Raw genomic sequence first — 22,516 nt, forward strand, 5'->3', positions numbered from 1 at the left:
AGAACATAGGTGGCTGACTGCGCTTGGCAAGGAGCAGCTGCTCTGTTTTTGCAATTGCCTTCACTGCACACAGAAGCCCGCTGCTCTGCTGCTTGGTTTTTGGCATTCAGTCACTTGCACAGGATTGAAGCTGAGGCAGGCTGTTCAGCTTGGCTGCTTTTCAGCATCTCAGCTCCCCTAACGCAGCGTCACGGCTCTCGAGGTTTTTTGCCTTCGCCAGGCTGGAATGTGCCCGCTACTACCAAGAGCTGGGCAGGAGTGGACAGAGAGCACGGCCATCTGCCAGCAGTGTGCAGGTGGCTCAGGAAAGTGCAGTGTCCTTGGAATGTGCAGCAAATCCCATTTCGTGGTAAGATCGGGCTAAGTCAGCAGTGCTGGCAGACTTTCTCCTTGAGAAATGGAGTGGAAAAGCTTTTCGCTAAGATTCAGACGACTAGAGAGGCAGAACACGGCGCTCCGCAGCTGGCCGAAGGGAAGTGCCGCTTCCTGGAGTCTTTCAGCAGAAGTGGTGCTCCGGAGTGCACCGCTGCCGCTCCAGTCAGCTGTGCGCGAAGTAGCCCCTTCTTCGCCTCCGGCAGCCAGAGATCACGGTAGCTTGCAAGAGGCGAAGAACGAAGCCGTGAAGAAGCCGGCTTGTGTGTGAAGCTCGCAAACTGCTGGAGGACGGCGGCTGCCACTCTCCTGCCTGTTGAATTCACTCTTGGCATCTGGCTTGAAGGCGTTCCAGAACAACTTTCCTGGGTTTTTACATAGTCCTGATGCATCCCTCCTTGGAAAATCTTGCTCGTCCTCTGAGGCTCCCAGATGCAGGCAACACGATGGCAGCTGCTGAAAAGAGGGGCGGCCGTGAGTTGGTCAAGAAAGTAGAACATAGGCGGCTGACTGCGCTTGGCAAGGAGCAGCTGCTGTGTTTTTGCAATTGCCTTCACTGCACACAGAAGCCCGCTGCTCTGCTGCTTGGTTTTTGGCATTCAGTCACTTGCACAGGATTGAAGCTGAGGCAGGCTGTTCAGCTTGGCTGCTTTCCAGCATCTCAGCTCCCCTAACGCAGCGTGATGGCTCTCGAGGTTTTTTGCCTTCGCCAGGCTGGAATGTGCCCGCTACTACCAAGAGCTGGGCAGGAGTGGGCAGAGGCACGGCCATCTGCCAGCAGTGTGCAGCTTGCCCAGGAAAGTGCAGTGTCCTTGGAATGTGCAGCAAATCCCATTTCGTGGTAAGATCGGGCTAAGTCAGCAGTGCTGGCAGACTTTCTCCTTGAGAAATGGAGTGGAAAAGCTTTTCGCTAAGATTCAGACGACTAGAGAGGCAGAACACGGCGCTCCGCAGCTGGCCGAAGGGAAGTGCCGCTTCCTGGAGTCTTTCAGCAGAAGTGGTGCTCCGGAGTGCACCGCTGCCGCTCCAGTCAGCTGTGCGCGAAGTAGCCCCTTCTTCGCCTCCGGCAGCCAGAGATCACGGTAGCTTGCAAGAGGCGAAGAACGAAGCCGTGAAGAAGCCGGCTTGTGTGTGAAGCTCGCAAACTGCTGGAGGACGGCGGCTGCCACTCTCCTGCCTGTTGAATTCACTCTTGGCATCTGGCTTGAAGGCGTTCCAGAACAACTTTCCTGGGTTTTTACATAGTCCTGATGCATCCCTCCTTGGAAAATCTTGCTCGTCCTCTGAGGCTCCCAGATGCAGGCAACACGATGGCAGCTGCTGAAAAGAGGGGCAACTGTGAGTTGGTCAAGAAAGAAGAACATAGGCGCCTGACTGCTCTTGGCAAGTAACAGCTGCTGTGTTTTTGCAATTGCCTTCACTGCACACAGAAGCCCGCTGCTCTGCTGCTTGGTTTTTGGCATTCAGTCACTTGCACAGGATTGAAGCTGAGGCAGGCTGTTCAGCTTGGCTGCTTTCCAGCATCTCAGCTCCCCTAACGCAGCGTGACGGCTCTCGAGGTTTTTTGCCTTCGCCAGGCTGGAATGTGCCCGCTACTACCAAGAACTGGGCAGGAGTGGGCAGAGAGCACGGCCATCTGCCAGCAGGTTGCAGCTTGCCCAGGAAAGTGCAGTGTCCTTGGAATGTGCAGCAAATCCCATTTCTTGGCAAGATCGGGCTAAGTCAGCAGTGCTGGGAGACTTTCTCCTTGAGAAATGGAGTGGAAAAGCTTTTCGCTAAGATTCAGACGACTAGAGATTCAGAACACGGCGCTCCGGAGCTGGCCGAAGGGAAGTGCCGCTTCCTGGCATCTTTCGGAAGAACCCGTGCTCCGGAGTGCACCGCTTCCGCTCCAGTCATCTGTGAGCGAAGTAGCCGCTTCTTCGCCTCCGTCAGCCAGAGATCACGGTAGCTTGCGAGAGGCGAAGAACGAAGCCGCGAAGAAGCCGGCTTGTGTGCGAAGCTCGCAGACTGCTGGAGGACGGCGGCTGCCACTCTCCTGCCTGTTGAATTCACTCTTGGCATGCGGGTGAAAGGCGTTCCAGGACAACTTTCCTGGGTTTTTACGTAGTCCTGATGCATCCCTCCTTGGAAAATCTTGCTCGTCCTCTGAGGCTCCCATGTGTAGGCAACACGATGGTAGCTGCTGAAAAGAAGGGCAACTGTGAGTTGGTCAAAAAGAAGAACATAGGCGGCTGACTGTGCTTGGCAAGGAGCAACTGCTGGATTCTTGTATTTGTCTTCACTGCACAGAGAAGCCCTCTGGTCTGCTGCTTCGTTTTTCGCATTCAGTCAATTGCACAGCTTTGAAGTTGCTCAGGTAAGTGCAGTGTCCTCGGAATTTGCATGAAATCCAATATCTTCTCAAGATTGGCTTTTGGCAGTTTTCAAAGTGCGCTTGGGACTGTCAGGGCAGCACAAGTTTGAAGTCGGGGCCAGATTTCTTCTGGGACACATCTTTGGGTGTTGGGATTTTTTGTAGGTGGCCACGTGCTCAGGGGCACACGCCCCTGAAGGCAAAGATATTCCAGGAAGAGCTTTGGTGTGTTCTCTTCTTTGCTGCCTATGTTAGCACTGAGCTGTTAAAAAAGAAAGATGACTAGGAAGAGTGTTACTTTTAGTCTAAATTTGTAAATGATATTTAGAATACATTGTTAAATGACAAGATGCCATTTTAAAGAATGGCATCTTAAGGGAGAAGGTCGGTTTTAAAGAGGTTTTGAGACTGTTGTTTCTGTAGAAAAAAATAAAAAGTCTTCTAGGGTTTTTAGCCATACCATTTTGAAGATTGATTCAAAACACAGATCCTTCATATAGGAGGAAGGGAGGACCATAACTGCAACCCATTTCAAAATGGAGTTCTATATGGCTCTATTTGGGATTACTTGACGTCATTTCTTGTCAAGTCGAGGGTCTGCACTTAGCTCTCCAATCACTTCCTTCCCTGAAATTCTTCTGCATTTGCTCCTTTATCCAGTGTGCCCCTTTCTTAGTGATGTTATACTCCATCTATGCACTAGACTATTCAACTAGGGTGTGTGTCTCATACTTTTTAGTTAAAATTGCCAGGAACGGAATGGATACTTACAGTTGCTTCTATACAATAGTCTTCTTTGGACAAGTTTTCTTTCGACAATGTTCAAGCAGCAATAGCAAATAGAAAGTACAGCTTGCAGCAGGGAAAGACACTCTTCTGCTTTCTCCAATTTCCCGGAGTTAAATACATGCCAAAAGGCTTTTCATAGTACTACTACTGACTTGTAGGAATACTTGATGGAATCCTACCTTTGATCAAATTACTAATGGGCTACTTTTCCACAAGGAAAAAAAAATTGTCTTTTAATCGTATGTTTTCTGTAAGTTGGAAAGATGAACTTGTGCACCAGTCATATGGAATGAACTCCTACTTCTTTATAAGTTTCACAACCTGCTTTAGAAAATATTCACTCCATGTAACTTCAAAAGAAGAACTCTAGGCATCTTCATTCTATTGATGTAATTTTTTCCCCTACCATGCTGTTCTTTGTTGATATTCAACTCATTTTTACCACTAGAAATAGTTTTCCATGACACCTATGGAAAAGACCAGCTCTGTTGACTCAACATTGCAGCATCAGTCCATTGTTTCTAATGATTTCAACGTGGTCCCAACCACATCTGACAGCTAGACAGCAGAGCTTAGCAACAGTGAATGGGAATAACTTTGGAACAATTGCAGTCCATTTCCCAGGAAGGGCTTGCTTTCTGCCACTGCCAATTTTCCCAGAGATACTGTCTGGTCAACAGTTGCAGCAGAAGAGTCTTCTTGCACAAACCTTGGGGCAAGTTCTGTCTCACATTTCCTAGTGAATGCAAAGAGGGTTAAAGTGCTGCTTCAAACCCTTCTGTGCACTTTCTGTACCAAGACGGGGGTGAGCCCAGAAAGAAGTTTTTGATCTCTCTTCAGAACACAAGGCACATCATCACCTCATTCATCTTTTTCTGGGACTCCTAGCATCTAAAGACTAAGAGGGTCTCTTGCTTGCTAAAGTGTGTTCAGCAAAAAATCTTTGTCCCATCAGCAAATTTGAACACAACTACAGTAGAGTCAATTCCAATGGTGGCAGGTGAATACCCTACCCTAGTAGTAACATGCCACTATTAGAAGACTGTGTAAAAAAATATTCCGGTACGAAGTAATCAGAGGGAAAAATAAAATTGGGAAGAACTGCACATGGTTCTGGAAAAAACCTCCTGCAACAGTCTTACAGCCATCATTTGCTGGTATAATTTTTAATCCTTGGGGTTCTTTTTAATTTGGTATAAGATAAAATATGACTGCATCTTGATGGTTTCTTAATAGAAGTACAACCATTTCTTAACAGCATAGAAGTAAGCCATTTGAATATGTGCAAATGGCCTTTTGGAAGACATATGCTATAGCACACGGTGAAAGTAATTAGCTAGAAATAGAAATTCAAAGGTTGAAAACTATTTGGAATCAAGTAAGTCTAAGGTGATAGAAGAAGAAAACAGCAGTTTGCTCTTTTGGTGAAAAAAAGAGGAGGCAATTGTACAGTGCAGGTGCATTGTTTCACTTCCTGAAAAACGGAGTAGGTTTGCTATTGCCAATGGTTTTCATTAGGAAGGAAGAGATTCCTTTGGAGAAAAAAACTTCCAACTGACTTTACATCAATGTTATGATACTTAATTTCACCAATCACGAAAAAAAATTCTCATCACTTGGTACGGAAATCATGATGGTCATGGAGACAAGGATGCCTAGGCTATGCATCAGGAACATCAAAAAGCATTAGATTGCAGGTAAGACTGAGCTCCTCTACTAGTGAGAAGAGACTGCAACAAAGACATTGTCCTTTAAGAGTCTTCAGGATTAACAGCAGATCCAATTTTTTCATGTGAAGTATTTATGAATACAATTAACCTTGAAAATAGCATTGTTTTCAAAAACCTGTTGCCAGTATCTCTTCTAATGATACACGGTTATTTTCAGTAGAAAAAGAAAAGCACTTTTTTTCAAACTGTTGTGCACTCTTAAACAATTGACAAGAAAAAGTGTATTTTTTCATGCTGGAAATGATGTTAACTACAAAAATGCCTTGTAGCACACTTGGCACAGTAGTCTCTTGATGAGCAGCATTTTTTGATTCATTGAACAAGTTTCACATTGACTATTTTTCAACTTGAATTCATGGTGCCTTTGTACTTAGGAAGCATCCGTGAAGAATTCCTTGGGTTTTATTTTGTACTCAATCCTAAATGCAATGCAGGTTCTGCATTCTGCCATCTGTCTAGCTTTCCCATTTGATGCAGCTTCTGGGAGGTATTTTCAGCCTCAAGGACTACCTGCAAGAATGATGTTAAATACATGCATTTTACTCCTTGCTTCATGCAAAACTATTTTTCCTTTACAGCACAATAATAAGAGGAAAATAATGATGATAGATTCAATTCTTGTAGTAATACAAAGAGGACTATTATCATCATTAGAAACCAAGCAAGTCATATTTCTTGCACATGCAGTACAACCACTAATGCAAAGGACCTTGTCCATTCAAAATGAATCTCTATCATAGGAGTGGATCAAATTTTTCTATTGCTATTTTGCTTCAACCAGAAAATTCATTCTTTTGACAGCCAACTCATGACTGCAACCTAACTTCCAACTACTGCTTTCAAAGGGTGGAGACATGTCTGTTTAGAAAACAATACGGTACAGTACACAATAGCAGATCAGGACATACACATTCAAAAGAAAACAAAGATCCAAGGACAGAGTCATTCACATCTGCAAGCCCTCAAGAATGTACAGGTCAAATGTCTCCAGAAAACTAGGCTGGTGGCACAAATTTTCTATGTTGGCACCAGCAGAAGCAGCTGCTATCTTTATAGGATGCAATCTTACAGCACCCTTCAGAGCAATCTTCTGTACCCCTGCCCAATACACCTTCTGCTCTATTCCTTGTACTTCACGTTTGCAGTTCCACAGAGTCCTGCAAACGGACTCAAAGTTCAGGTCATAGATTTCCAAGATTTAGAAATCTTGTGTTAAGTTTATTTATTTCATCTTTCGTCCCATCGAAGCATACTGAAAGATTAAATATGTCAAGTATGTCATGTGTATTTTGCATGTTAGCTCTCCTTCACATTCAAACTTCTCACAGACCCCTGTGATGCCTTACTGTAAAAAAATATAGAGCTGCAAAGAGTGGTTGCGGGAAGTTAGAATAGCCAGAAAACAGTGGAAACAATCTAATAATAGAACTTTGAATTTCCGAATAGAATTGCACCATGTAAGGTCAAAATAGAAGATTTCAATTCTTTTCATATAAGGATGAGTGTGGGGAAGAGAGAATCCAGACAGGCCTTTTTTTTTTTTTTTTTTTTTTTTTTTTTTTTTTTTTTTTTGAAAACAGGAAATAAACTAAGAAAAATATTCAAGCTATAACAGATATGAGTTTTCTCTCACACTTTAAGATTTTCTTTGTATTTCAGATTAAAAATATTAGGTAGCTAAATGGTCAGACATTATTTTAAAAAGCGTCTGGACATCAAAAGGTATCAATTTCTGCAGGACTTGGATGTCAGGTATTCCTGAAAACCTTGATTTCACTGCTGCCCAACCCTGATTCAATCCACTTCAATGCAGCTGTATTTCCGATGCTCAGTGAAACTCTCCATGGAATGCATATTGTTTAGAAATCATCTGCAGAAAAAGCCAGATCCTTTGGAAGATCTTTTTCTGGAAATGGTATTTGAATGCTTTGTACAAACACACAGATGGGATTCCTGCTGTCTTCTTCAGGCCACTTCCTCCAGAGACCTCTCCATTAAATCTCTATAGTTCTACTCTTCTGGTGATTCAAAGTCAGCACTGGCATTGTCCAACTGCATGGAATTACTGTATGCTAGAGCTGCACACTGAGGACTTCAGTGTGCAGCATCACGTGAGCCCTACTAATGTCACCCTGTTGCTTGAAACTCAGATAGCTCAGCTGGCTGACAGCTGGCTCTTAAAGGACAAGATTGTGCACTGATTTTGGAATACAAATGAGGTACTAAAAAGGAGGCTGGAGGATTTCAATATTTCTGCCTCCAGCTTCAGCAACACTAAATCTTGGTCTTATGCATTCTTTTTGGCCATTTTCGTAATGTGAATGTTGGCCGTTTTGGAATATGCTGTGGTACAACAGGCGGTCTTTGCCCTTTTGGTACACACAAATTAGACAACTCTTATTTCAGAATAATTAGATGCCTTATACAGACTACTCTCTATGTAGCTCTCCTTCTGGTTTCTTCTTGCCATGGTTCACCCCTTAACTTTATTTCCTCCTTTTTCTGAACCCCACAAACTCCTGCTTTTCTTACGTTCTCAGTCTCATGTCTATATGCTGGCTCCTGGGCCAGCAGAAATATGTAGCTTTTGTTTTGGTGCAAAGTGACGATCACCACTATGACTATTTTAGAGCTTTAGCTCTCAGATATCCCACCTTCTCTATAGTTTCTTTTGTAATTATGGTTGTCATTGGTTTTAAATACAGGTCAAGCTTTAGCATTTTGGTGTTTGACTTACTGCAAAAAGGATTTCTGTCCTTTCTCAGAAGGGTTCTTGCATGTCTTCTGCCCCAGCAGTGTGATTATGGTTTGGACCTGCTCTTTCTTCCTTTTTCCATGGGTGTGGGACTTGGAACGCAGCTATTAGAGAAGAAGGATTAATGCTACGATGACCTAGCCATATAAAGTTATCTTATACTTTGCAAGTACAGACAGATACTGATTGAGTTCTGTTTGGTGTTCCCTTTTCTTCCTTATGGGACTATTGTCAGCTTCACTGGGTTCAGACTGGAGTGGATCCAAGTCCATTTGTACTGTCTATCCAGAAAGCTGTCTAAAACCTTACTGCATACCACCTTGAGGTGGAGACAGTCTTCTAAGCTCCAGTTAAGGCTGCCCAGACAGAGACAGGACAGGAGTTACCACAACACTAAAACCACCCAGCTGTCAGTGGAGTGAAGATGTCTGATGTGTTGTGAATGGAGTTGAATTCAATTCCCTCCTACATCTGCTCATGATGTTCCTTTAAGTGTCTGAAGAAGAATACTCAAAGTCACTTGAGGTTGATTTGTGAAAAACACAGAAGAGATGCATATAGAAAAAAACCCTGAAAAACAGAACCAGGATAAAATAAAAACTATTCTCACCCTATTCAAGCAAATGTTCTAAACAAAAAATGCAATTATGAGTATCACAGAGAAGCTAAAGGCTGAATATTTAGTTCCAATATAAAGAGACTGCTAAATTTGTCTTTTATTCACCATGCTTTATTCAGTACCATGTTTTATTCATCATATTGTATTTTTTTTTATTAATTAGCATATTTTAATTTCATTTGCTGGGACACGTTTTGTTCAGCAGCAGTCGCTTGCAAATCTTTCTCTCTTGCAGGGTAAGAATTGCCAGAATAGCTTTCGGTTTGTTTTCTGCAAAACTCCCCTATTCAGTAACTGTAGTGAGTTCAGTGAAATACTTAGTACATAGGAAATAAATATTTTCCTTTGACAAAATTAATGAAACTGAAGAACAGGCAAGAAATCTTTATAAATGACCTCTAATACATCTGATCTCTTCTTAATTTAAGTCATATTATATTTTGGCCACACACAGAACAGTTGAAAAAAGCAACAGGAAAAAAAGATGGTAGTAAGATTTTTACTGTGGAAGAAGCAGCACAGCAGCTCTGTACTTGGAGACAGCTATCTCAACAATATTAAAGCCTATCAATAGAAAAAGGCGAATGAACACTACTGTTGCAAGAAAGTTGTCATACATGAAACTGAAACAAGCTTCCCAATATAATCCTACACCCTTTAAATTAATATCCTTAAGCTCAAAAGTTATGGACTACAGGTCAATTCTTCTGAACAAGTATGAACTTTGCATACAAAGGTCATCTTTCTCTCCTTAAAATATGCATCAGTCAACAAGAGAGCAGGACTGTATGAACATGCCTAATTGTGCCTAAAGCTCTCTCCATACTGCCTTCAAGTAAAAGTACCCTGTGTGAAAATTATTGTGTGTAAGATAATAATTTATGACAGAAATTTAGCACCTGTTTCAATGAATGCATGGCCAGAGATTCAAAACTACCTCTGGTTAATCCTAAAAGCAGCAACTGTATGCATTATTTTGTAGGAATTTTTAATATAATCTTATACCTAGACAAAGAAGCTTTACTTTTGAAGAAAACATGTTGACTGTGTGTTGTAGATGTCGGTGAACCCAATGGGAAGAATGATGATGTCTGACTCCAGTTCAGAAGGCTGAATGATTTCTTTCTTATAATTATGCTATAATACATTAATATACTATATAAAAGAGGATACTAAAAACTACATGCTACTTTCTCTAACTATCATATCTAACTACCCACAACTCGTGACCCTATTCGCCAGAGTCCAGACACAGGTGGATCTGATTGGCCATCAGGCCCAAATAATCCACCATGATCCAACCAAGCATTCGCTCTAGGTAAACAATTCTCCAAACACATTCCACAAGAGAAAAACAAGGAGCAGAAATAGAAATTGTTTTCTCTTTTATTTCTCTCTGTGCACCTCAATGAAAAATCCTGAGAGAGAGAGAGAAATGTGCTTGCCACAACTGTGACTGATGGTTGCATTATTTTTTAAAAGTCTTTAAATAGCACCCAGCATGACCTTCTCTATCATTCTTCCAGGTACTAAGGTTAAAGATAGTTTGCTGTCTAAGGTACAGCTGCATTGATATTGCTTAAAAGAAATTTTTACAAAATAATCCTAAAGATAGTTTTATTCTCAAGTAGAAAGTGCAGAATTTATGTAGCACAGGATCACAGGATTTTAAGGGGAACACCACTTTTCTATCCAGAAAAAAAGATAAATTATTTCTCTCTGTGGAAGATGATCAAATCTCCACCTTGTTCACAACTTTAAAGTATTTTAAATTCCAGAACTGAGAATATTCAAACATCTAAAGACACATATCTGTTCTGGGAATTCATAATGAAGATGGTAGTAATTTTTTTTCTTCCTTCTCAATCTTTCAGTCAGAAGTGCTTTCTTATTCCTATTGCCTCTGCTGTGAACTGTGGGAAATCATGCACTGAGATGCTGCTTTTTGCTTTTCCATGCTCTTCTTCACTGGGCTGAAGGTTTCTCTTAGCCTGAGATCCACCATACAACATTGGTTTTACTTGTTAGACTTTTATTTGTTTGCTGTAGAAGTTTTTACAGTCTGAAAGACAACCTTAGCTATGCTTCTCATTATTTTAGTTTTTATTTTGAGCACCAGCTAACATGCTCCTAATGAAGCAGGACTACAAGCTTCATTAATGCTTAATAAAAGTTGTATTTTTTTGTTTTGTTTTGTTTCTTTTTGTTTTCTGTGGTGGTTTGATATTTTGGCTCTCTTGCCCATTGCAAACTTGGAATGGAAGCAAGCTCTGCTATTCCCTTGGCTCCATTTCCCCAAAGGTTCTTCCTTGTGCAAAAGAGCCTGTGCTAGGAAGGACTCCCAACCTGCTGCAGAGTTCACTGCTGCTGCTTCCCAGCTCTCCCTGTGTCCAATACAAGTGCAGGGCAAGCCCTAGAGTGCTTTTCATGCATCGCTAGCCAAGATACACAGTGGCACAGCACATTTTGGAAGGGAAAAAGTGTGCTTGTCATTGATACACGACTTTGCAAAATGCCCCATGGCACCACACACTTCTTTTGTGTGTGATTGGTATCAATCCTCACTCATTATTTTAAGTTCTTATTCTCTTTTATAAACCAACATAAAGTCCTGTTTCCACTTGGAATACCTCATGTCTTTCAAAGTGCTTTTGGAGCTGTTTTCTGCAGAAGTTTGATATTTTGGTATGGTGTATATAGGGGCAGCTGTTCACAAGTGCAACATGTACATTGAAGCATATTGATGTGGCCTCATCATAGTGTGACTGCTGCATGAAGTTCTATAAATATTTAAGTCCAGTGCATTCTACTGAGTTTTTAAAGGAATATGCAGTGAGGCTTGGCCACTTCTTCTATTGTGATGTTGTGCTCTAGGGTAATTCAAGATTAGGCTCATAATGCCTGATTCCTGGATATCAGAAGAGAACAAGCTCAAAACCTATCTCCTCAACAAGGGGGAAACAAAAATTAACTTGTAAGTATTTAGTATTCCATACATTATTTCTGGGCTAAATCAATTGATTTTTTTTTTTTTTTTTTTTTTTTTTTTTTTTTTTTATGTTTGAGCAGTAGAGGGATAGCTGGAAATTTAGATATTCAGTGTGTAACTGTTGCTTGTAAAGATAAGAAATGTGGGTGGAATAATGCATGAGGTTTTAGCATTGTAGTTCAGGAATATGATGGACATTTGTTCCAAGCCATTAAGTTGAATAAGTAAGATGATTATAAGTCAGTGGTGTTAATGGTCTTACCTGGAAGCACTACCATGTAGAACACAATACAGCAGAGGCTGCTCAACCATATGCTTTGATCTGATTCTATCACACTACAACTTACCTTGATGCTATTTATGGTCAAAAAAACTAATGTAATGGGAAAATTTAAATATATATATTTCAGTTAGCTTTCAGTTCCCTTTTTAATACTTTGAGAATTACATATTCTTTCCAGATTATTTAAGTGTTGAGGTTTTTTCCTCTATCTTTGTGTTTCAGTTGCCATCAAATTGGTGTCAGTTGAGCCTGAGATTCAGTCCAGTGGAGCTCCCAATATAAAGTCACACGTACTTGTCCTTGAGCCTGTTTCTGTGAACACAATCCAGGGTAACCTCTCCTTCTCCTATTTCCATTAGATTAAACTATTTATGCTAAGCCCATTTTGATAAAACCAGGCAAGAGAGTGGCTGCATGTTTAGCTGGACTGGTAGATTTGGAAGAAAATATAAACCAGTGTTTTCTTTTGCCTTCCCAGAGCTACAGGCACCATGTACATCCAATGAAAAGTTCCTCAATAAGTGTTTATTTCCAACACACATGGGAATCATCAGGAAACCCTCTGAAGAATAAAATGTCCCATTTTCCTCGCTGTCCTTTGACTATGTTAGAAAAATCACCTACCTTGAAGCAGTCCTACTTGATCCTTCTATTTCTGGGGAATCTCTGAACACCTGCAGAGAAGCATGGAGCAGCACCTCTTCTCAGCTGAGGGCAGAACTTCTTTTGAGCAATTTGGCTGGGGCACAGCTGCTTTCTTAATTGCAGAGAGGGGGCCAGTTAACATGTTGCCTCTTGGGACATATCTGCTGCATGGCCTCTTCTGGGTGGGAGCAGCAGAGTAGAGCAGAGGAGCTGAGGAGACCTCAACAGACAGCTTGGGTACATCATGATACCACACCTGACCAAAGCTGCAGTGACCTCTGAGGCTGTGGGTTCTTTTGGCTCTTACAGTCAGGAAAGCCTTGATTTCCCTCCGTATCCTTTTGTCTGGGAATTAGGAGGTGTAGTGTACAAATGTAAGTGTACAAAGGTGTCAGCAAAAGGCAGAGTCAGGGAGGGCTTTGAAGGATCTTCTTAACTGAAGACAAGAAATTTGAAAAAAAAAACCAACTGTAGGATTTTCTTAATGTAATGAGATGGTGGGGGTGCCTAGCACTGATGGTAAAAGTGTTTACTGTGAATTGAGTTAATAGAGGATGTGACAGAATGAGAGCTCCAGATGCATGGACAGTCACACCTCAGGCAAGGGGAGAGGAAGACACGAAAAACATCAACACTGATTTGTGAGCTTAAAGGTGAGCTTAAATTTGTGAGTGGCATTTTGGAAACCAAAATTGCCACTTTTACATCATATCTGTCCTGTTGTTACTTGTATTATTAAAGTAGATGGTTTTATAAGTAATTGTTTAATCACTGTACATTATTCATTCTGCTGTTTCTTTGCAGGCGACTGCTGGAATGGCAGTTCAGGCTGCTACCACGGGGTGTTTCTCCCTGGTACAGCATGGAATCCTTTCTGCTGTGACCCACATCCTCTCCCCACCGATAATTACTTTCTCTTATCTGGTGAAGAAAACTATCTTCAAAGGATTTCTTTGATTAAGGAAATTCATTAATATGATGTCTAGATAATGCTTTCCTGCTTAAGTCTTCTCACTTACTGTTTGAACAGCATATTATTCCATAGTTTCTTAAGATTAGCATCTTTGGAGTTTAATGGAAGCTCTACTATCAATTAATTAACATTTTTTAGGTTCCAGAAAAAAATATTTGAGAAAAGTAAATCTATGTGTTATTATTTCAGAAATCATTCCTGCCCATCTCTTACACATACGGATTTAATGTAAATCCTTGGGAATGTTTATCTGAAGAAAAATCTCCCACTTGGGCTTTCTGTGCTCATCTCGCAAACTGTCATATTCATACTTAGCAAAACGGTCAAATTAAATAAATTAAGGTCCTTTTGACACTACGAGCAACAGCTAAAAGGTGTAATTGTTAATACTTCCCACCAGATGGCTCCCGAGGTTCAGAGGTGATGCAGTGCCAAGCACACAGACAGGATTTGGTTCATGACCAGCGATTCTATCATGTCATAAACCACTCCTGGAAAGAACAACAGAGTAATAAATTTAGCCCAGATCCCATCGACGATCAGCATCACCACAGGGGACATGTGCATCAAGAACAGTGTTCTATAATGCACCTGTGAGCACACATGCAGGGAACAAATGAAAAATCATGGTGACCAGCAATGATTAAACCAATTCAATGGTTCCTTAAAGTAATTTGTTTTAACAAGCTCTGATCAGATCTGTTGTTATCTCAATCCTCTGGGTACTACATTGGGCACCGAAAATGTTTGTTGCGGTTTAACTCCAGCCAGCAAGTAAGAGCCACGCAGCTGCTACCTTGCTACCCTCACCTCAGTGGAAAGAGAATTGGAAAGAAGAGGCAAAGCTCCTGGGTTGAGAACAGTTTAATATCTCAAACAAAATAAAATATGCTACTACTTCTACTGACAGTTGTAATTGAAAAGAGAGACAAGGAGCAATAAAACTCAGTAGAAACAAGTGATGCACAACACTATTGCTCCCCATCCACTGACTGATTCCCTGCCCATTTCCCAGCAGCAATCAGCCCCTCCCAGCCAGCTCTCCCAGGTTTATATACTGGACACGGTGCCCTATGGTCTGGAATATCCCTTTGGCCTGTTCGGGTCAGCTGTCCCGGCCATGCTCCCTCCCAGGTCCTTGTGCAGCTCCTCACTGGCAGAGCACAGGAACCCGAAAAGCCCCTGTCTCAGGGTAAGCACTGCTGAACAACAGCTGAGCCATCAGTGTATCATCAACATCAGTCTCACGCTGAATTCAAAACATCACACTGTACCAGCTAAGAAAAAACTAACTCTATCCCACCCAAAACCAGGACAAATCCTTTTATTTATTTCTTCCAGAAAGGAAGAAATATGACATGGAATCTGTTAAGGGAAATTTATTAATTTAAGAAATGAACTTTCTGACTCAAATTATGAATCCAGCTTTCATCATAAACTCAGTCATAGGCCTTTATTCAAAATTAGAATAGCAGTGTTCTGAAGAGTAGACAAAAAGTTAATAGTGATGGTTCTGATAGACAAAGAGTTGGGACATGGGTATTGCCTTTTAAAAGTAGTTGCCTAATTTACAGTGTAAACAGGTTTTGGTTTCTTGGTTAAATATTTAGGATTCTTTTTTTCTCCCAACATGCGCTTTAGGCACTTTTGGGGAATTATAATTATTATTATTATTATTATTATTATTATTATTATTATTATTATTGTTCTGGGTTATTCTGTTTGGAGTTGGTTTTAAAACTCACATTTATTTGAAGCTCTAGTGTATGATTAAGGCAAATTACACTCTTGTGACAGCAGTGCAAAAAAAAACCCCTACCTTCAATGTGTTCAACACTGACTTTACTGTGAACTTGAAATCTTGGTCTGACTTTTGGGCTGGGGGAGATTTATATTTTCTGATAGGTGTCACTTCCTCTTGTGCAGCATTGTACTGTGCTAAGATCAAGCAGTAAATTCTACCTGAAATCATTGAGCTGCAACTCAGTAGCTAATATAGTAGTTGGAAATGGCAAGTTTGCATGTGGGCCAGTGGTACACTACATGGTGTACCTGTCATCCTCTTACATCCTTCCTCTGATTTCGAATTCTCTGGCGGCAATGACAAAGATAGCTCATCTTTGGAATATTTTATATCTGTGTCTACCAACAAAATAGCTGCTTATGTCAGTTAATCTGAATTATTTAAAACACTTTTGCCCATCTATACTATTTGTTCACTTCCTTTACATGGAAAAATTTAGTATCTAGTAAATTTGTTATGGGAACTATTGTTAACTCACATTTTTTAAAATATTTTCTAAATTTAAAGCAAAAAGAAGTGATTATAGAAAGAGATCCTGAGTAAGATTTAACTTGATACTACCATAAGAAGCAGATCATTCTACTATTAGAGTCAAAAATAGTGTGAGATGTTCACAGCAATTCAATTAAATATGAAGGGCTACATATTCTGTAAAGTGAAATTTTTGATGAACAAAGCCTTTCATAAGAAGTAAACATTTGAAGAGATAATATTTCCTTTCTTCTATCATTTATACTTTCATTTGAAGATTGATATTATTTCATGTTAACTAATGCATAAATACACACTTTTCTTAATAATAGGAATTTCCTTAAAGTTTATGTTGGTCCTCTGTGAATCAGCAATTGAGCACACCAGTTCCAGCAGCCTACAACTGCTGTTTGATATAGGGCAAATACAGTGAGTGCTACCAGTATACATCTGTAACCCATTGTTCCCATCTGTGTCCTGTTCTTATTTTTGTGCTGCCCCAGATGCTTGAGAAACATATTTTTTTCAAATAAGAGCTATGGTCACTTGTCACACTGAGATATTCTCTGTCATTTGAGGTCAGCAGAACCTAAGCAGATGCTCTCCTTTCTACAAGGGCAATAAACTCGATTAAACCTTTTATTGATGAACTTGTAGATGCAAACAGCAATTTCATTTCTGTGTGGGGGAAAAAATTGGTCTCCATTACTGAGATCATTTGAAGGGAATCCCAAGACATGAAAGTATGCGGTCAAATTGTGAAAGAACCCTTGTGAATGGATACATTTGCAATCCCTGGACAAATTACGAAAGAGATGGAAAACATAAGCAATGGTGTCGCTGAAGCACCACCTTTTTTTCCTCCCTTCTCCTTATTAAATGGCAGTGACAATCAGTGATGTTCTTCAGGCATACTGCCAACAAACTTTCTCCAAATTTCTCATTAATAAGTGAAAGTATTTATTGTGCATTTCTTCCCAGTCAGGAGTAAGGGAGGTAGTACTAATAAAGTGAATGCATGATGAAGGGGAAGTTCTCTGTGTCTTCTCCTCAAGTAATGGAAGCTGAGGCTCTGCACCATGGCACTCCGAGGGAAATTGGTCAACTAGAACAGTCAGAGGCAATATTTGCGCCCGCTTTCACATTTTATGCAATTTGTAGCAAATGCTATGAGATGTGTCAGTGAAAGAGGTGTGAGTGTTCTGTGCATGAACTGGGGTTGCCTTGGGGCTGTAAACATGACAAGATTAAAATAGGATGATTTATTATGATAGAAGTATGTGTGAATTCAATAGCAGGCTGAACTCAGCTTTAATGAAAACATGTTATGATTTATTTTTTTATTTTCTATTTTACTTTAGAAGGACAATTATGCTAAGAATTAGGAGAGGATAATTAAAAATGTTATATATTGCACTCATTTTGTGCCACCAAATAACATTCTATTTACTATAGTAATATTTCCCATTTTATATAGTGTTGCATTTTTCTATGGAATGGTGATTTATGGAATTTCTCATTTAAGAAGTGTTCTAGGATCTGTCTTGCTCAGCCCTAAAGCCAGTCATTCATGCACCTAGGAAGTACAATTAGTCTGTTTTCATGTAAGAGGATGCTGGTTCAGAACTGCACTGATCAGAGACCACATGTGGAATCAGAAATCCTGTGCTCAGACTGAACTCGAATAGGCTTTGCTGCCTTCTCTTGCAGTAGATCTATGTTGCTGTCTCACCAATCTGTGGAGTTAGCTGAGTTCTGATGGTTATAAAATGATCCTTGAATGTTCCTTCAGATATATCTCAGCCTTAATCTCTGTAAGATTTTGTATGAAAATAAATTCTAACAGTGTTATTATTTCTAAAAGAAAAAAAAAAAAAAACTAAAACAACCCAATGGTGTGTGTTTCCACTTTACTTCTTGTATCTTTCTCCCTGATTTTCCAAGCTGAGTTATTTCTCAGACACAACCATGTATGGGAGATAGTCTATATATTCTTTCCCAGCATTTTCCAAACTGCTCAGGCAGCCTGTCATGAAAAACAAAATTAATTTCTGAGTAGAAAGCAGGGCCTCTAGAATATAACTGACAGTTTTAAAGGTCTAAAACCTTTAAATTTAGTTTTGGCTTTATTTAGTCTAGAAGGACTAAATAAATGTGCCTTTTGCTTATGTTTACATTTACATTAAAATGAAGGCATGATTTGTTTCCAATCCCTGAACCAAATTACAAAGATTTTCTGTTATATCTTCTGTCTGGTGTTGAAAAAGAATAGCTGTGTATAACAGGAAGAGACAATTATGATGTGCATGACATACAGTCACCAGTGGTCTTGGGATACTCTTTTTAGCAAAAGAACAACAGATAAGAATGAGCAAGACATCCCAGTTCCTACATATTTGCACTCGGGTCCTTTGATGGGAATGTTTTGCACTGCTGGCTGTGGAGTGGGTGCCTTGGTGGAGGACCCTTGACTGGGGAGCTTCTCTCTAGAGAGAGGGAAGAGGCATAGAGGCATTTGCCATCATTCCATAAAACCTGTTTGCTTTTCCTTGACCTGTATCATGACACTTGTGGAATTTTTAATTTTTATTTGGTAGGTGTCGGTGTTGATGGCATAGGGTACAGAAGTACTTTTTTTTTTTTTTTTTTTTTTTAATCAAGACAATTTACTGTACTAGAAACTAGTATGGAAACAAAGTAATTTCAAATTCCACTTCCTTCAAACAAAGCCCACATGCTATGCCATGGGAAGGCTGTCATGTCAGAGCTAGGTATATAAAACAAGAGGTGCTTAGAGGTCTTAGAGGTGCTAAATACTCACAGCTCAGCAGTTTTGAAATAGAGTGTAGTCTGGAACATGTGAACACTCCCTAGATGCTTTGCTCTGAACACAGAAACCCTGCTGAAATCACAGAGCACATCCAAACATGGCTTAAAATTTAAGCTTTTGAAGGCTGGCAAAATATTTGTGTGCTTCTGTATTCCATGACTGCTCTTATGTAAAAAAGTCTCATCTTTACATTAAAAAAATATTCTTTTTTCTCCTTCTTCACTTCAGGTAATATAGGCATAAAGAGTTTCAGCTGATCAGATCTGACTGATGTAAACTGAATTTCAGTATTATGTGCAGTCAATATACTACAGTGGGGCCTTCAAGTCGCAGGAAGATGTTGTTTTATAACTGGGCAGTGTGGTTTATCATGTTTTTACATTTCCTATCTTGATGGTAAAAAGAGAGGAATTATTTTAATAACCTGCAGATCCTTTTTTTTTTCTTTTCTTTTTTTTTTTTTTTTTTTTTTTAAATTTCTGGAGCTGGAACAGCATGCTTCTAGGAGCACTAAATAGGAAGGATGACCTACTTTAGTTTCAAACCACAGGCAAACTGAACCTACTCTTTCAAACCTCAGTCCAGCAAGCAGTCCCATTAAAACATGGTCTTGAAATCTTAATGTGTCTTTTATACAAAATTGCTGTGCTAGGAATGAAACAGAGATTTTTGGAGTTCACTTAACTTAACAAAATGAATTAAGCATTTATATTTTAGCTTTTAGGGTTATGTGTTGAATTTTAACCTTTTACTTAAGAAACCTCTGCCATGGTTCAAAGGGCATAAGAAAATGCAAGTTTCTGGAGCTTCTTGCATAAAAGAACAATACCCAGGGATGCAAAGAACCCAGATAAAGAAGCCCCTCAGTCTCTAAGCCTATCAAAACTGTCAGATGTACACAGATAAGCACCAAAGGACCAAAAACGCATGTGCAGAGAGGAAAAGTTCAAAAGTTCAATAATGAGGAAGACTAAAATCTTCAGCCTCAGAGGACCCCCAAGACCCCCATGTGACCACCACAGCAAACTGCGGGTGCCCAGAAGGGCATGGACATATTTAGCATGAGAGGCGAGGACAGGCGGGGCCAAAGGTTGAATATGCATGGAAAAGTTGTGCAATGTATTGCATACGGAACATCTTTGTGAATTAAAGTGTGGGTCAGATTGAGGCTCGGGGCACAAGTTTTGGAAAGCTATCTCACTTGTGTCGGGCACTGACAATACATACCCACTTCATAACTACCCCAGTTGTGGAGTCTATTTATTTATTCCGTGTATCGCTTCAGGAAGAGGTGAAGAAAGCTTTCATCTGACACTGGGCAAAGTCCCTCCATATGGGCAAGCAGCCTCTCTCTCTGGGCCAATTCATGAAGCGACAAGGAAAGGCAATGTTGTTTTCCATAGTGTAATGTCTTCAGCTTTTTCTTACTTTATTTTATTATTTTTTCAGTTTCTGTTGAATCAGTTAAACTCTGGAGCAAGAAAGTTTATTACCTTATCCTGCACCATTCTGAACCCTGTAGTGCTGGCAATAATACCTGTCCTGGGCAGCTTGATTTCTTCCATCTCTTCTCACCATGGACTCCTCAGGAACTTGCCATACTGAAACAACTACCTACATGTCTCTTGCTGTATTTTCTTTTACCCAGTGTCTTGTTAGCAGATGTAAGCATTTTAGAAAAATCCTGAAGTAATGTGATTGCAGCACTGTCTTCAGGGTACCTAAGAAGGTGTCAGTGTGATCTCTGGAGGTTGTATGTCTGAAAATTAAAACAGACTATGGTTCTGACGTCGCTGTTAGTGTCTGTGTCAGGGATGGGATTCAGAGCTCTGTACAGCGAAGGGTATTTATAGTTGGATTTCCATTTATAATTGGATTTCTGCTGCTGGTGTAGGTACATGATGCTACCGAAATAGATTTGCAGAACAAGAAAGGTTGTTTGCAGTCATTCTGGAGTGAATCTGTTTGCATTACTGCAATACAATGGGAGTTGGGGGGAGTGGGCTGTCGTACTGAAAAACTGCAAACTGCCGAAGTTTTTTGAACCATCTTGCGGACCATTCTAACGCCATTATAGTTTTGTTCAAATGTGAATCAGACTTACTCATTTTAGACCACATTGCTGAAGATATCACCCACCATAGTGGGCTTGTGATCCAATGCAACATGCTGCATTAGAGCATTTACCTATAAATTCTATTGATTTATTTTACCTCAGAGATACTGTTTGCACCTTCAAACTATGTGCTGCAAGCACAAAATGGGAAGTGCTTGCTGAATCTTGAGAGCTGGAAGAAGTCACACCCACTTTGCCAGTTTTTCATCTGAAACAGGTGAAGAAAACAAATGCAATTGATGTAAAAAGACCTGTCAGCATTATCTCCAGGTGTGTTACAAAAAATATTGCCTTTATACTGTATAATATACTGTACTTTTAAAACATTTGAAACATATAATATTGCAATAAAGCATGATGCTTAACCTCCCGGAAATCAATCTAAATTATTGAAAATACTAACTGTATTTTCAGATTTGCAAGAAACTGAATTTGTGATGGAAATCAAGAGCTTTCTGTTAGAAAGGATGCTATAGATGGTATAACAAGTCTGTGGTGTATGTGCCTTCACGCTTGTCACTTTGCTGCAGCTCCTTCTGTCAGGGGCAGCTTGCAAACACTCTTTACAAAGCAGAAATGGCAGCCCCTCTGCTGAAGGATGATGTCCCTGTTATAGGTAAAAATTTACTCAGCCAAATTAAAAGAAGAAAAAAAAAAAATTATTATAAGGGTCAAATTCTATCTGAGCCAGCCACAAAGAAAAGGACAGAGCCGAGCCCGGGATCGGCGCTGGGTGAGACACATGTTCAACCGCCCTAGCAGAGGGTCTCTCCTATGCTTCACACCACCAGTCCTGTGCGAGCAGTTTTTATACAGTTTATTTTGCTCAAGGCCGGGATGTCGGCGATCAGCCCTTTCTTTCTATTCAAAGTCCCACATATTCATAAAGTCTCTTTTCTCTGCGCCGGGTTGAACAATCTGAGGTCCGGAAACAATGTACATTGATGATGGAGTTACTGGAACCCGGCATTGAGATGTATCTTTTGGTGGTTCCAGTGATCTTAATCTCGGGTAGTTGTCCGGACGATCATCGCTTGGAAGTTCCTAGATCATCTCGAAAAACGACCCATCTCCGAGCTTGCCACATGTATTAACTTGTAAATGAAGCCTTATCGGCAATGGTTTCGACATATATGAGACAGCCTCCCCCTCTTTCTGCTCTGGCTCACTTGCTGAGTTTATATTTTTGTCATAAAAATCTCCTATCTATATATATTACTTTATAGGCACGAATTATGCTTATTACACATAACATCCCTGAGCTATGGTTTATTTATGGTATTTTACAAGCTTTGCTTCCAGCTAAGTGGAAGAAGTGGCACAAAAGTGATAGGAGGTTAATTCTCAGTGACACACTTAAATGTCTGCAGAGCTATTTCAACATTGGATTCCCAGCCTTCTCCGTGGTTTCCAAAGTTTTCCATTTCCTTCAGCCTAGACAACAGCATAAATCAGACAAAGGTGGTGTACTGAAAACAGTGGTTACAAAGGCACATTTTGGGGTCCCAGTCTCCAAAAGTGTTTGGAGCACTGTGCTAGGCAAGCATACAAAGTCAATGTTAAAAACCTGACTGATACCTAAAAGTACCCTTTGTTCTTGTGTGTGGCTTGAAAATCTCTTTTGAAATTTGATAGTACATTTGACCTTTAATAATGACAGTGACTTAATGTTCTACTAGAAGGCCATTATTGAGGTGGAGTGTCCATGTACTCAGAAGAACAGTCTGTGTCTTTGTCACTGAGCAATACTGCTATTTTTAGGTAAGAAAAGTCGCCTTCAGCAG

The sequence above is a fragment of the Vidua macroura genome, chromosome 1, assembly GCF_024509145.1.
Source record: "Vidua macroura isolate BioBank_ID:100142 chromosome 1, ASM2450914v1, whole genome shotgun sequence".
In the NCBI taxonomy this organism is placed as follows: domain Eukaryota; kingdom Metazoa; phylum Chordata; class Aves; order Passeriformes; family Viduidae; genus Vidua; species Vidua macroura.